Below are 16,205 nucleotides of genomic sequence, written 5' to 3' on the forward strand. Positions count from 1 at the left end.
CCTTTGGAAACAAGGCAGCACCTTGGGCCTGGCAGCTCTAGGGCAATGGAGCACACCCAGAGCAGAAGTTCTACTTCAGCCAAATCAGGCCTGCCAGGAAACGGCGTTTCACAGGCCTTGGTAAGAGATGTTCCCGGTAGGCTGTAAGAGCACTGGGCAACGCCAGATGTTTCTTAGCTTCCCGAAGAGCTGGAAGCAAGATGCTTTGGTGCCACTCTCTCACTTTGGAATCAAGGCAGCCCTTTGGGGCAGGTAGCTCTAGGCCAGTGGAGCACACCCAGAGCAGAAGTTCTACTTCGGCCAGTTCAGGCCACCAACAAACTGCGTTTCACAGGCCTTGGTAAGAGATGTTCCCGGTAGGCTGTAAGAGCACTGGGCAACGCCAGATGTTTCTTAGCTTCCCGAAGAGCTGGAAGCAAGATGCTTTGGGGCCTCTCTGCCCCTTTGCAAACAAGGCGGCCCTTTGGGCCAGGCAGCTCTAGGCCAATGGAGCACACCCAGAGCAGAAGTTCTACTTCAGCTAGATCAGGCCACCAACAAAGTGCGTTTCACAGGCCTTGGTAAGAGATTTTCTCTCAGGCTGTAAGAGCACTGGGCAGAGCCAGTTGTTTCTTAGCTTCCCAAAGAGCTGGAAGCAAGATGCTTTGGGGGCTCCCTGCCCCTTTGCCAACAAGGCCGACCTTTGGGCCTTTCATCTCTAGGCCAATGGAGCACACCCAGAGCAGAAGTTCTACCTCAGCCAGATCAGGCCTGCCAAGAAACTGCTTTTCACAGGCCTTCGTAAGAGGTGTTCCCGGAAGGCTGTAAGAGTACCTGGCAGAGCGAGTTGTTTCTTAGCTTCAAAAACAGCTGGAAGCAACATGATTTGGGGCCTCTCTCCCCCTGTGGAAACAAAGCAGCCTTTGTGCCTGGCAGCTCTAGGCCAAAGTAGCACACCCAGAGCACAAGTTCTACCTCAGCCAGATAAGGCCTGTCAAGAAGCTGCGTTTCACAGGCCTTTGTATGTGACGTTCCCGGTTGGCTTTGAGAGCACTGTGCAGAGCCATTTGTTTTAGCTTCCCAGAGAGCAGGAAGCAAGATGCTTTGGGGCCTCTCTCACACTTTGGAAATAAAGGCAGCCCTTTGGGCCTGGCAGCCCTAGGCCAATGGAGTACACCCAGAGCAGAAGTTCTACCTCAGCCAGAACAGGCCTTCCCAGAAACTGCGTCTCACAGGCCTTTCTCTGTCACGTTGCCGGTAGGCTGTGAGAGCACTGTGCAGAGCCAGTTGTTTCTTAGCTTCCCAAAGATTTGGAAGCAAGATACTTTGGGGACTCTCAGCCCCTTTGGAAACAAGGCGGCCCTTTGGGCCTGGCAGCTCTAGGCCAAAGTAGCACGCCAAGAGCAGAAGTTCCACTTCAGCCAGATCAGGCCTGCCAAGAAACTGCGTTTCACAGGCCTTGGTAAGAGATGTTCCCGGTAGGCTGTGAGAGCACTGTGGAGAGCCAGTTGCTTTAGCTTCCCACAGAGCTGGAAGCAAGATGCTTTGGGGCCTCTCTCTCCCTTTGGACACAAGGCAGCCGTTTGGGCCTGGCAGCTCTAGGCAAATGGAGCACACCCACAGCAGAAATTCTACTTCAGGCAGATCAGTCCTGCGCAGAAACTGCGTTTCACAGGCCTTGGTAAGAGATGTTCCCGGTAGGTGTAAGAGCACTGGGCAGAGCCAGTTGTTTCTTAGCTTCGCAAAGACCGGGAAGCAAGATGCTTTGGGCCTCTCTGCCCCTTGGAAACAGGGCAGCACTTGGGGCCTGGCAGCTCTAGGGCAATGGAGCACACCCAGAGCCGGAGTTCTACTTCAGCCAGATGAGGCCTGCCAAGAAACTGCGTTTCACAGGCCTTTCAAAGACATGTTCCCGGTAGGCTGTAAGAGCACGGGGCAGAGCGAGTTGGTTCTTAGCTTCCCAGAGAGCTGGAAGCAAGATGCTTTGGGGCCTCTCTGCCCCTTTGGAAACAAGGCAGCACCTTGGGCCTGGCAGCTCTAGGGCAATGGAGCACACCCAGAGCAGAAGTTCTACTTCAGCCAAATCAGGCCTGCCAGGAAACGGCGTTTCACAGGCCTTGGTAAGAGATGTTCCCGGTAGGCTGTAAGAGCACTGGGCAACGCCAGATGTTTCTTAGCTTCCCGAAGAGCTGGAAGCAAGATGCTTTGGTGCCACTCTCTCACTTTGGAATCAAGGCAGCCCTTTGGGGCAGGTAGCTCTAGGCCAGTGGAGCACACCCAGAGCAGAAGTTCTACTTCGGCCAGTTCAGGCCACCAACAAACTGCGTTTCACAGGCCTTGGTAAGAGATGTTCCCGGTAGGCTGTAAGAGCACTGGGCAACGCCAGATGTTTCTTAGCTTCCCGAAGAGCTGGAAGCAAGATGCTTTGGGGCCTCTCTGCCCCTTTGCAAACAAGGCGGCCCTTTGGGCCAGGCAGCTCTAGGCCAATGGAGCACACCCAGAGCAGAAGTTCTACTTCAGCTAGATCAGGCCACCAACAAAGTGCGTTTCACAGGCCTTGGTAAGAGATTTTCTCTCAGGCTGTAAGAGCACTGGGCAGAGCCAGTTGTTTCTTAGCTTCCCAAAGAGCTGGAAGCAAGATGCTTTGGGGGCTCCCTGCCCCTTTGCCAACAAGGCCGACCTTTGGGCCTTTCATCTCTAGGCCAATGGAGCACACCCAGAGCAGAAGTTCTACCTCAGCCAGATAAGGCCTGCCAAGAAACTGCGTTTCAAAGGCTTTGGTAAGAGATGTTGCCGGTACTCTGTCAGAGCACTGGGCAGAGACAGTTGTTTCTTAGCTTCCCAAAGAGCTGGAAGCAAGATGCTTTGGGGCCTCTCTGCCCCTTTGCAAACAAGGCATCCCTTTGGGCCTTTCAGCTCTAGGCCAATGGAGCACAGCCAGAGCAGAAGTCCTACTTCAGCCAGATCAGGCCTGCCAAGGAACTGCGTTTCAGAGGCCTTTGTATGTGACGTTCCCGGTAGGCTGTGAGAGCACGGTGCAGAGCCAGTTGTTTCCTTGTTTCCCAAACAGCTGGAAGCAAGACGCTTTGGGGCCTGTCTGCCCCTTTGGAAACCAGGCAGCACGTTGGGTCTGGCAGCTCTAGGGCAATGGAGCACAACCAGAGCAGAAGTTCTACTTCTTCCAGATCAGTCCTGCCTAGAAAGTGCGTTTCACAGGCCTTGATAAGAGATGTTCTCTTAGGCTATAAGAGCACTGGGCACAGCCAGTTGTTTCTTAGCTTCCCAAGAGGTGGAAGCAAGATGCTTTGGGGCCTCTGTCCCCCTTTGGAAACAAGGCAGCCCTTTGGGCCTTTCAGCTCTAGGGCAATGGAGCACACCCAGAGCAGAAGTTCTACCTCAGCCAGATCAGGCCTGCCAAGAAACTGCTTTTCACAGGCCTTCGTAAGAGGTGTTCCCGGAAGGCTGTAAGAGTACCTGGCAGAGCGAGTTGTTTCTTAGCTTCAAAAACAGCTGGAAGCAACATGATTTGGGGCCTCTCTCCCCCTTTGGAAACAAAGCAGCCTTTGTGCCTGGCAGCTCTAGGCCAAAGTAGCACACCCAGAGCAGAAGTTCTACCTCAGCCAGATCAGGCCTGCCAAGAAACTGCTTTTCACAGGCCTTCGTAAGAGGTGTTCCCGGAAGGCTATAAGAGTACCTGGCAGAGCGAGTTGTTTCTTAGCTTCAAAAACAGCTGGAAGCAACATGATTTGGGGCCTCTCTCCCCCTTTGGAAACAAAGCAGCCTTTGTGCCTGGCAGCTCTAGGCCAAAGTAGCACACCCAGAGCACAAGTTCTACCTCAGCCAGATAAGGCCTGTCAAGAAGCTGCGTTTCACAGGCCTTTGTATGTGACGTTCCCGGTTGGCTTTGAGAGCACTGTGCAGAGCCATTTGTTTTAGCTTCCCAGAGAGCAGGAAGCAAGATGCTTTGGGGCCTCTCTCACACTTTGGAAATAAAGGCAGCCCTTTGGGCCTGGCAGCCCTAGGCCAATGGAGTACACCCAGAGCAGAAGTTCTACCTCAGCCAGAACAGGCCTTCCCAGAAACTGCGTCTCACAGGCCTTTCTCTGTCACGTTGCCGGTAGGCTGTGAGAGCACTGTGCAGAGCCAGTTGTTTCTTAGCTTCCCAAAGATTTGGAAGCAAGATACTTTGGGGACTCTCAGCCCCTTTGGAAACAAGGCGGCCCTTTGGGCCTGGCAGCTCTAGGCCAAAGTAGCACGCCAAGAGCAGAAGTTCCACTTCAGCCAGATCAGGCCTGCCAAGAAACTGCGTTTCACAGGCCTTGGTAAGAGATGTTCCCGGTAGGCTGTGAGAGCACTGTGGAGAGCCAGTTGCTTTAGCTTCCCACAGAGCTGGAAGCAAGATGCTTTGGGGCCTCTCTCTCCCTTTGGACACAAGGCAGCCGTTTGGGCCTGGCAGCTCTAGGCAAATGGAGCACACCCACAGCAGAAATTCTACTTCAGGCAGATCAGTCCTGCGCAGAAACTGCGTTTCACAGGCCTTGGTAAGAGATGTTCCCGGTAGGTGTAAGAGCACTGGGCAGAGCCAGTTGTTTCTTAGCTTCGCAAAGACCGGGAAGCAAGATGCTTTGGGCCTCTCTGCCCCTTGGAAACAGGGCAGCACTTGGGGCCTGGCAGCTCTAGGGCAATGGAGCACACCCAGAGCCGGAGTTCTACTTCAGCCAGATGAGGCCTGCCAAGAAACTGCGTTTCACAGGCCTTTCAAAGACATGTTCCCGGTAGGCTGTAAGAGCACGGGGCAGAGCGAGTTGGTTCTTAGCTTCCCAGAGAGCTGGAAGCAAGATGCTTTGGGGCCTCTCTGCCCCTTTGGAAACAAGGCAGCACCTTGGGCCTGGCAGCTCTAGGGCAATGGAGCACACCCAGAGCAGAAGTTCTACTTCAGCCAAATCAGGCCTGCCAGGAAACGGCGTTTCACAGGCCTTGGTAAGAGATGTTCCCGGTAGGCTGTAAGAGCACTGGGCAACGCCAGATGTTTCTTAGCTTCCCGAAGAGCTGGAAGCAAGATGCTTTGGTGCCACTCTCTCACTTTGGAATCAAGGCAGCCCTTTGGGGCAGGTAGCTCTAGGCCAGTGGAGCACACCCAGAGCAGAAGTTCTACTTCGGCCAGTTCAGGCCACCAACAAACTGCGTTTCACAGGCCTTGGTAAGAGATGTTCCCGGTAGGCTGTAAGAGCACTGGGCAACGCCAGATGTTTCTTAGCTTCCCGAAGAGCTGGAAGCAAGATGCTTTGGGGCCTCTCTGCCCCTTTGCAAACAAGGCGGCCCTTTGGGCCAGGCAGCTCTAGGCCAATGGAGCACACCCAGAGCAGAAGTTCTACTTCAGCTAGATCAGGCCACCAACAAAGTGCGTTTCACAGGCCTTGGTAAGAGATTTTCTCTCAGGCTGTAAGAGCACTGGGCAGAGCCAGTTGTTTCTTAGCTTCCCAAAGAGCTGGAAGCAAGATGCTTTGGGGGCTCCCTGCCCCTTTGCCAACAAGGCCGACCTTTGGGCCTTTCATCTCTAGGCCAATGGAGCACACCCAGAGCAGAAGTTCTACCTCAGCCAGATAAGGCCTGCCAAGAAACTGCGTTTCAAAGGCTTTGGTAAGAGATGTTGCCGGTACTCTGTCAGAGCACTGGGCAGAGACAGTTGTTTCTTAGCTTCCCAAAGAGCTGGAAGCAAGATGCTTTGGGGCCTCTCTGCCCCTTTGCAAACAAGGCATCCCTTTGGGCCTTTCAGCTCTAGGCCAATGGAGCACAGCCAGAGCAGAAGTCCTACTTCAGCCAGATCAGGCCTGCCAAGGAACTGCGTTTCAGAGGCCTTTGTATGTGACGTTCCCGGTAGGCTGTGAGAGCACGGTGCAGAGCCAGTTGTTTCCTTGTTTCCCAAACAGCTGGAAGCAAGACGCTTTGGGGCCTGTCTGCCCCTTTGGAAACCAGGCAGCACGTTGGGTCTGGCAGCTCTAGGGCAATGGAGCACAACCAGAGCAGAAGTTCTACTTCTTCCAGATCAGTCCTGCCTAGAAAGTGCGTTTCACAGGCCTTGATAAGAGATGTTCTCTTAGGCTATAAGAGCACTGGGCACAGCCAGTTGTTTCTTAGCTTCCCAAGAGGTGGAAGCAAGATGCTTTGGGGCCTCTGTCCCCCTTTGGAAACAAGGCAGCCCTTTGGGCCTTTCAGCTCTAGGGCAATGGAGCACACCCAGAGCAGAAGTTCTACCTCAGCCAGATCAGGCCTGCCAAGAAACTGCTTTTCACAGGCCTTCGTAAGAGGTGTTCCCGGAAGGCTGTAAGAGTACCTGGCAGAGCGAGTTGTTTCTTAGCTTCAAAAACAGCTGGAAGCAACATGATTTGGGGCCTCTCTCCCCCTTTGGAAACAAAGCAGCCTTTGTGCCTGGCAGCTCTAGGCCAAAGTAGCACACCCAGAGCAGAAGTTCTACCTCAGCCAGATCAGGCCTGCCAAGAAACTGCTTTTCACAGGCCTTCGTAAGAGGTGTTCCCGGAAGGCTATAAGAGTACCTGGCAGAGCGAGTTGTTTCTTAGCTTCAAAAACAGCTGGAAGCAACATGATTTGGGGCCTCTCTCCCCCTTTGGAAACAAAGCAGCCTTTGTGCCTGGCAGCTCTAGGCCAAAGTAGCACACCCAGAGCACAAGTTCTACCTCAGCCAGATAAGGCCTGTCAAGAAGCTGCGTTTCACAGGCCTTTGTATGTGACGTTCCCGGTTGGCTTTGAGAGCACTGTGCAGAGCCATTTGTTTTAGCTTCCCAGAGAGCAGGAAGCAAGATGCTTTGGGGCCTCTCTCACACTTTGGAAATAAAGGCAGCCCTTTGGGCCTGGCAGCCCTAGGCCAATGGAGTACACCCAGAGCAGAAGTTCTACCTCAGCCAGAACAGGCCTTCCCAGAAACTGCGTCTCACAGGCCTTTCTCTGTCACGTTGCCGGTAGGCTGTGAGAGCACTGTGCAGAGCCAGTTGTTTCTTAGCTTCCCAAAGATTTGGAAGCAAGATACTTTGGGGACTCTCAGCCCCTTTGGAAACAAGGCGGCCCTTTGGGCCTGGCAGCTCTAGGCCAAAGTAGCACGCCAAGAGCAGAAGTTCCACTTCAGCCAGATCAGGCCTGCCAAGAAACTGCGTTTCACAGGCCTTGGTAAGAGATGTTCCCGGTAGGCTGTGAGAGCACTGTGGAGAGCCAGTTGCTTTAGCTTCCCACAGAGCTGGAAGCAAGATGCTTTGGGGCCTCTCTCTCCCTTTGGACACAAGGCAGCCGTTTGGGCCTGGCAGCTCTAGGCAAATGGAGCACACCCACAGCAGAAATTCTACTTCAGGCAGATCAGTCCTGCGCAGAAACTGCGTTTCACAGGCCTTGGTAAGAGATGTTCCCGGTAGGTGTAAGAGCACTGGGCAGAGCCAGTTGTTTCTTAGCTTCGCAAAGACCGGGAAGCAAGATGCTTTGGGCCTCTCTGCCCCTTGGAAACAGGGCAGCACTTGGGGCCTGGCAGCTCTAGGGCAATGGAGCACACCCAGAGCCGGAGTTCTACTTCAGCCAGATGAGGCCTGCCAAGAAACTGCGTTTCACAGGCCTTTCAAAGACATGTTCCCGGTAGGCTGTAAGAGCACGGGGCAGAGCGAGTTGGTTCTTAGCTTCCCAGAGAGCTGGAAGCAAGATGCTTTGGGGCCTCTCTGCCCCTTTGGAAACAAGGCAGCACCTTGGGCCTGGCAGCTCTAGGGCAATGGAGCACACCCAGAGCAGAAGTTCTACTTCAGCCAAATCAGGCCTGCCAGGAAACGGCGTTTCACAGGCCTTGGTAAGAGATGTTCCCGGTAGGCTGTAAGAGCACTGGGCAACGCCAGATGTTTCTTAGCTTCCCGAAGAGCTGGAAGCAAGATGCTTTGGTGCCACTCTCTCACTTTGGAATCAAGGCAGCCCTTTGGGGCAGGTAGCTCTAGGCCAGTGGAGCACACCCAGAGCAGAAGTTCTACTTCGGCCAGTTCAGGCCACCAACAAACTGCGTTTCACAGGCCTTGGTAAGAGATGTTCCCGGTAGGCTGTAAGAGCACTGGGCAACGCCAGATGTTTCTTAGCTTCCCGAAGAGCTGGAAGCAAGATGCTTTGGGGCCTCTCTGCCCCTTTGCAAACAAGGCGGCCCTTTGGGCCAGGCAGCTCTAGGCCAATGGAGCACACCCAGAGCAGAAGTTCTACTTCAGCTAGATCAGGCCACCAACAAAGTGCGTTTCACAGGCCTTGGTAAGAGATTTTCTCTCAGGCTGTAAGAGCACTGGGCAGAGCCAGTTGTTTCTTAGCTTCCCAAAGAGCTGGAAGCAAGATGCTTTGGGGGCTCCCTGCCCCTTTGCCAACAAGGCCGACCTTTGGGCCTTTCATCTCTAGGCCAATGGAGCACACCCAGAGCAGAAGTTCTACCTCAGCCAGATAAGGCCTGCCAAGAAACTGCGTTTCAAAGGCTTTGGTAAGAGATGTTGCCGGTACTCTGTCAGAGCACTGGGCAGAGACAGTTGTTTCTTAGCTTCCCAAAGAGCTGGAAGCAAGATGCTTTGGGGCCTCTCTGCCCCTTTGCAAACAAGGCATCCCTTTGGGCCTTTCAGCTCTAGGCCAATGGAGCACAGCCAGAGCAGAAGTCCTACTTCAGCCAGATCAGGCCTGCCAAGGAACTGCGTTTCAGAGTCCTTTGTATGTGACGTTCCCGGTAGGCTGTGAGAGCACGGTGCAGAGCCAGTTGTTTCCTTGTTTCCCAAACAGCTGGAAGCAAGACGCTTTGGGGCCTGTCTGCCCCTTTGGAAACCAGGCAGCACGTTGGGTCTGGCAGCTCTAGGGCAATGGAGCACAACCAGAGCAGAAGTTCTACTTCTTCCAGATCAGTCCTGCCTAGAAAGTGCGTTTCACAGGCCTTGATAAGAGATGTTCTCTTAGGCTATAAGAGCACTGGGCACAGCCAGTTGTTTCTTAGCTTCCCAAGAGGTGGAAGCAAGATGCTTTGGGGCCTCTCTCCCCCTTTGGAAACAAGGCAGCCCTTTGGGCCTTTCAGCTCTAGGGCAATGGAGCACACCCAGAGCAGAAGTTCTACCTCAGCCAGATCAGGCCTGCCAAGAAACTGCTTTTCACAGGCCTTCGTAAGAGGTGTTCCCGGAAGGCTGTAAGAGTACCTGGCAGAGCGAGTTGTTTCTTAGCTTCAAAAACAGCTGGAAGCAACATGATTTGGGGCCTCTCTCCCCCTTTGGAAACAAAGCAGCCTTTGTGCCTGGCAGCTCTAGGCCAAAGTAGCACACCCAGAGCAGAAGTTCTACCTCAGCCAGATCAGGCCTGCCAAGAAACTGCTTTTCACAGGCCTTCGTAAGAGGTGTTCCCGGAAGGCTATAAGAGTACCTGGCAGAGCGAGTTGTTTCTTAGCTTCAAAAACAGCTGGAAGCAACATGATTTGGGGCCTCTCTCCCCCTTTGGAAACAAAGCAGCCTTTGTGCCTGGCAGCTCTAGGCCAAAGTAGCACACCCAGAGCACAAGTTCTACCTCAGCCAGATAAGGCCTGTCAAGAAGCTGCGTTTCACAGGCCTTTGTATGTGACGTTCCCGGTTGGCTTTGAGAGCACTGTGCAGAGCCATTTGTTTTAGCTTCCCAGAGAGCAGGAAGCAAGATGCTTTGGGGCCTCTCTCACACTTTGGAAATAAAGGCAGCCCTTTGGGCCTGGCAGCCCTAGGCCAATGGAGTACACCCAGAGCAGAAGTTCTACCTCAGCCAGATCAGGCCTTCCAAGAAACTGCGTCTCACAGGCCTTTCTCTGTCACGTTGCCGGTAGGCTGTGAGAGCACTGTGCAGAGCCAGTTGTTTCTTAGCTTCCCAAAGATTTGGAAGCAAGATACTTTGGGGACTCTCAGCCCCTTTGGAAACAAGGCGGCCCTTTGGGCCTGGCAGCTCTAGGCCAAAGTAGCACGCCCAGAGCAGGAGTTCTACTTCAGCCAGATCAGGCCTGCCAAGAAACTGCGTTTCACAGGCCTTGGTAAGAGATGTTCCCGGTAGGCTGTGAGAGCACTGTGGAGAGCCAGTTGCTTTAGCTTCCCACAGAGCTGGAAGCAAGATGCTTTGGGGCCTCTCTCTCCCTTTGGACACAAGGCAGCCGTTTGCGCCTGGCAGCTCTAGGCCAATGGAGCACACCCACAGCAGAAGTTCTACTTCAGGCAGATCAGTCCTGCCCAGAAACTGCGTTTCACAGCCCTTGGTAAGAGATGTTCACGGTAGGCTGTGAGAGCACTGGGCAGAACCAGTTGTTTTTTAGCTTCCCAAAGTGCTGGAGGCAAGATGCTTTGGGGCCTCTCTCACCCTTTGGAAACAAGGCAGCCCTTAGGTCCTGGTCGCTCTAGGCCTATGTAGCACAACCAGAAGTTCTACTTCAGCCAGGTCAGGCCTGCCAAGAAACTGCGTTTCACAGGCCTTTCAAAGAGATGTTCTCTTAGGCTGTAAGAGCACTGGGCAGAGCCAGCTGTTTCTTAGCTTCCCGAAGAGCTGGGAGCAAGATGCTTTGGGTCCACTCTCCGTCTTTGGAAACAAGGCAGCCCTTTGGGCCTGGCAGCTCTAGGGCAATGGAGCACACCCAGAGCAGAAGTTCTACTTCAGCCAGATCAGGCCTGCCAGGAAACTGCGTTTCACAGGCCTTGGTAAGAGATGTTCCCGGTAGGCTGTAAGAGCACTGGGCAGAGGCAGTTGTTTCTTACCTTCCTGAAAAGCTGGAAGCAAGACGCTTGGGACCCCTCTGCCCGTTTGGGAACAAGGCAGCCTTTTGGGTCGGGAAGCTCTAGGCCAATGGAGCACACGCAGAGCAGGAGTTCTACTTCAGCCTGATCAGGCCTGCAAAGAAACATCGTTTGACAGGCCTTGGTAAGAGATGTTCCCGGTAGGGGTAAGAGCACTGGGCAGAGCCAGTTGTTTCTTAGCTTCGCAAAGACCGGGAAGCAAGATGCTTTGGGCCTCTCTGCCCCTTGGAAACAGGGCAGCACTTGGGGCCTGGCAGCTCTAGGGCAATGGAGCACACCCAGAGCCGGAGTTCCACCTCAGCCAGATGAGGCCTGCCAAGTAACTGCGTTTCACAGGCCTTTCAAAGACATGTTCCCGGTAGGCTGTAAGAGCACGGGCCAGAGCGAGTTGGTTCTTAGCTTCCCAGAGAGCTGGAAGCAAGATGCTTTGGGGCCTCTCTGCCCCTTTGGAAACAAGGCAGCACCTTGGGCCTGGCAGCTCTAGGGCAATGGAGCACACCCAGAGCAGAAGTTCTACTTCAGCCAAATCAGGCCTGCCAGGAAACGGCGTTTCACAGGCCTTGGTAAGAGATGTTCCCGGTAGGCTGTAAGAGCACTGGGCAACGCCAGATGTTTCTTAGCTTCCCGAAGAGCTGGAAGCAAGATGCTTTGGTGCCACTCTCTCACTTTGGAATCAAGGCAGCCCTTTGGGGCAGGTAGCTCTAGGCCAGTGGAGCACACCCAGAGCAGAAGTTCTACTTCGGCCAGTTCAGGCCACCAACAAACTGCGTTTCACAGGCCTTGCTAAGAGATGTTCCCGGTAGGCTGTAAGAGCACTGGGCAACGCCAGATGTTTCTTAGCTTCCCGAAGAGCTGGAAGCAAGATGCTTTGGGGCCTCTCTGGCCCTTTGCAAACAAGGCGGCCCTTTGGGCCAGGCAGCTCTAGGCCAATGGAGCACACCCAGAGCAGAAGTTCTACTTCAGCTAGATCAGGCCACCAACAAAGTGCGTTTCACAGGCCTTGGTAAGAGATTTTCTCTCAGGCTGTAAGAGCACTGGGCAGAGCCAGTTGTTTCTTAGCTTCCCAAAGAGCTGGAAGCAAGATGCTTTGGGGGCTCCCTGCCCCTTTGCCAACAAGGCCGACCTTTGGGCCTTTCAGCTCTAGGCCAATGGAGCACACCCAGAGCAGAAGTTCTACCTCAGCCAGATAAGGCCTGCCAAGAAACTGCGTTTCAAAGGCTTTGGTAAGAGATGTTCCCGGTACTCTGTCAGAGCACTGGGCAGAGACAGTTGTTTCTTAGCTTCCCGAAGAGCTGGAAGCAAGATGCTTTGGTGCCACTCTCTCACTTTGGAATCAAGGCAGCCCTTTGGGGCAGGTAGCTCCAGGCCAGTGGAGCACACCCAGAGCAGAAGTTCTACTTCGGCCAGTTCAGGCCACCAACAAACTGCGTTTCACAGGCCTTGGTAAGAGAGGTTCCCGGTAGGCTGTAAGAGCACTGGGCAACGCCAGATGTTTCTTAGCTTCCCGAAGAGCTGGAAGCAACATGCTTTGGGGCCTCTCTGCCCCTTTGCAAACAAGGCGGCCCTTTGGGCCAGGCAGCTCTAGGCCAATGGAGCACACCCAGAGCAGAAGTTCTACTTCAGCTAGATCAGGCCACCAACAAAGTGCGTTTCACAGGCCTTGGTAAGAGATTTTCTCTCAGGCTGTAAGAGCACTGGGCAGAGCCAGTTGTTTCTTAGCTTCCCAAAGAGCTGGAAGCAAGATGCTTTGGGGGCTCCCTGCCCCTTTGCCAACAAGGCCGACCTTTGGGCCTTTCAGCTCTAGGCCAATGGAGCACACCCAGAGCAGAAGTTCTACCTCAGCCAGATAAGGCCTGCCAAGAAACTGCGTTTCAAAGGCTTTGGTAAGAGATGTTCCTGGTACTCTGTCAGAGCACTGGGCAGAGACAGTTGTTTCTTAGCTTCCCAATGAGCTGGAAGCAAGATGCTTTGGGGCCTCTCTGCCCCTTTGCAAACAAGGCATCCCTTTGGGCCTTTCAGCTCTAGGGCAATGGAGCACACCCAGAGCAGAAGTTCTACCTCAGCCAGATCAGGCCTGCCAAGAAGCTGCTTTTCACAGGCCTTCATAAGAGGTGTTCCCGGAAGGCTGTAAGAGTACCTGGCAGAGCGAGTTGTTTCTTAGCTTCAAAAACAGCTGGAAGCAACATGATTTGGGGCCTCTCTCCCCCTTTGGAAACAAAGCAGCCTTTGTGCCTGGCAGCTCTAGGCCAAAGTAGCACACCCAGAGCACAAGTTCTACCTCAGCCAGATAAGGCCTGTCAAGAAGCTGCGTTTCACAGGCCTTTGTATGTGACGTTCCCGGTTGGCTTTGAGAGCACTGTGCAGAGCCAGTTGTTTTAGATTCCCAGAGAGCAGGAAGCAAGATGCTTTGGGGCCTCTCTCACACTTTGGAAATAAAGGCAGCCCTTTGGGCCTGGCAGCCCTAGGCCAATGGAGTACACCCAGAGCAGAAGTTCTACCTCAGCCAGATCAGGCCTTCCAAGAAACTGCGTCTCACAGGCCTTTCTCTGTCACGTTGCCGGTAGGCTGTGAGAGCACTGTGCAGAGCCAGTTGTTTCTTAGCTTCCCAAAGATTTGGAAGCAAGATACTTTGGGGACTCTCAGCCCCTTTGGAAACAAGGCGGCCCTTTGGGCCTGGCAGCTCTAGGCCAAAGTAGCACGCCCAGAGCAGGAGTTCTACTTCAGCCAGATCAGGCCTGCCAAGAAACTGCGTTTCACAGGCCTTGGTAAGAGATGTTCCCGGTAGGCTGTAAGAGCACTGGGCAGAGCCAGTTGTTTCTTACCTTCCTGAAAAGCTGGAAGCAAGATGCTTGGAACCCCTCTGCCCGTTTGGGAACAACGCAGCCTTTTGGGTCAGGAAGCTCTAGGCCAATGGAGCACACGCAGAGCAGGAGTTCTACTTCAGCCTGATCAGGCCTGCAAAGAAACAGCGTTTGACAGGCCTTGGTAAGAGATGTTCCCGGTAGGTGTAAGAGCACTGGGCAGAGCCAGTTGTTTCTTAGCTTCGCAAAGACCGGGAAGCAAGATGCTTTGGGCCTCTCTGCCCCTTGGAAACAGGGCAGCACTTGGGGCCTGGCAGCTCTAGGGCAATGGAGCACACCCAGAGCCGGAGTTCTACTTCAGCCAGATGAGGCCTGCCAAGAAACTGCGTTTCACAGGCCTTTCAAAGACATGTTCCCTGTAGGCTGTAAGAGCACGGGGCAGAGCGAGTTGGTTCTTAGCTTCCCAGAGAGCTGGAAGCAAGATGCTTTGGGGCCTCTCTGCCCCTTTGGAAACAAGGCAGCACCTTGGGCCTGGCAGCTCTAGGGCAATGGAGCACACCCAGAGCAGAAGTTCTACTTCAGCCAAATCAGGCCTGCCAGGAAACGGCGTTTCACAGGCCTTGGTAAGAGATGTTCCCGGTAGGCTGTAAGAGCACTGGGCAACGCCAGATGTTTCTTAGCTTCCCGAAGAGCTGGAAGCAAGATGCTTTGGTGCCACTCTCTCACTTTGGAATCAAGGCAGCCCTTTGGGGCAGGTAGCTCTAGGCCAGTGGAGCACACCCAGAGCAGAAGTTCTACTTCGGCCAGTTCAGGCCACCAACAAACTGCGTTTCACAGGCCTTGCTAAGAGATGTTCCCGGTAGGCTGTAAGAGCACTGGGCAACGCCAGATGTTTCTTAGCTTCCCGAAGAGCTGGAAGCAAGATGCTTTGGGGCCTCTCTGCCCCTTTGCAAACAAGGCGGCCCTTTGGGCCAGGCAGCTCTAGGCCAATGGAGCACACCCAGAGCAGAAGTTCTACTTCAGCTAGATCAGGCCACCAACAAACTGCGTTTCACAGGCCTTGGTAAGAGATGTTCCCGGTAGGCTGTAAGAGCACTGGGCAACGCCAGATGTTTCTTAGCTTCCCGAAGAGCTGGAAGCAAGATGCTTTGGGGCCTCTCTGCCCCTTTGCAAACAAGGCGGCCCTTTGGGCCAGGCAGCTCTAGGCCAATGGAGCACACCCAGAGCAGAAGTTCTACTTCAGCTAGATCAGGCCACCAACAAAGTGCGTTTCACAGGCCTTGGTAAGAGATTTTCTCTCAGGCTGTAAGAGCACTGGGCAGAGCCAGTTGTTTCTTAGCTTCCCAAAGAGCTGGAAGCAAGATGCTTTGGGGGCTCCCTGCCCCTTTGCCAACAAGGCCGACCTTTGGGCCTTTCAGCTCTAGGCCAATGGAGCACACCCAGAGCAGAAGTTCTACCTCAGCCAGATAAGGCCTGCCAAGAAACTGCGTTTCAAAGGCTTTGGTAAGAGATGTTCCCGGTACTCTGTCAGAGCACTGGGCAGAGACAGTTGTTTCTTAGCTTCCCGAAGAGCTGGAAGCAAGATGCTTTGGTGCCACTCTCTCACTTTGGAATCAAGGCAGCCCTTTGGGGCAGGTAGCTCCAGGCCAGTGGAGCACACCCAGAGCAGAAGTTCTACTTCGGCCAGTTCAGGCCACCAACAAACTGCGTTTCACAGGCCTTGGTAAGAGAGGTTCCCGGTAGGCTGTAAGAGCACTGGGCAACGCCAGATGTTTCTTAGCTTCCCGAAGAGCTGGAAGCAAGATGCTTTGGGGCCTCTCTGCCCCTTTGCAAACAAGGCGGCCCTTTGGGCCAGGCAGCTCTAGGCCAATGGAGCACACCCAGAGCAGAAGTTCTACTTCAGCTAGATCAGGCCACCAACAAAGTGCGTTTCACAGGCCTTGGTAAGAGATTTTCTCTCAGGCTTTAAGAGCACTGGGCAGAGCCAGTTGTTTCTTAGCTTCCCAAAGAGCTGGAAGCAAGATGCTTTGGGGGCTCCCTGCCCCTTTGCCAACAAGGCCGACCTTTGGGCCTTTCAGCTCTAGGCCAATGGAGCACACCCAGAGCAGAAGTTCTACCTCAGCCAGATAAGGCCTGCCAAGAAACTGCGTTTCAAAGGCTTTGGTAAGAGATGTTCCTGGTACTCTGTCAGAGCACTGGGCAGAGACAGTTGTTTCTTAGCTTCCCAATGAGCTGGAAGCAAGATGCTTTGGGGCCTCTCTGCCCCTTTGCAAACAAGGCATCCCTTTGGGCCTTTCAGCTCTAGGGCAATGGAGCACACCCAGAGCAGAAGTTCTACCTCAGCCAGATCAGGCCTGCCAAGAAACTGCTTTTCACAGGCCTTCGTAAGAGGTGTTCCCGGAAGGCTGTAAGAGTACCTGGCAGAGCGAGTTGTTTCTTAGCTTCAAAAACAGCTGGAAGCAACATGATTTGGGGCCTCTCTCCCCCTTTGGAAACAAAGCAGCCTTTGTGCCTGGCAGCTCTAGGCCAAAGTAGCACACCCAGAGCACAAGTTCTACCTCAGCCAGATAAGGCCTGTCAAGAAGCTGCGTTTCACAGGCCTTTGTATGTGACGTTCCCGGTTGGCTTTGAG

Source organism: Equus asinus, unplaced genomic scaffold (genome assembly GCF_041296235.1).
Source record: "Equus asinus isolate D_3611 breed Donkey unplaced genomic scaffold, EquAss-T2T_v2 contig_196, whole genome shotgun sequence".
Lineage (NCBI taxonomy): Eukaryota > Metazoa > Chordata > Mammalia > Perissodactyla > Equidae > Equus > Equus asinus.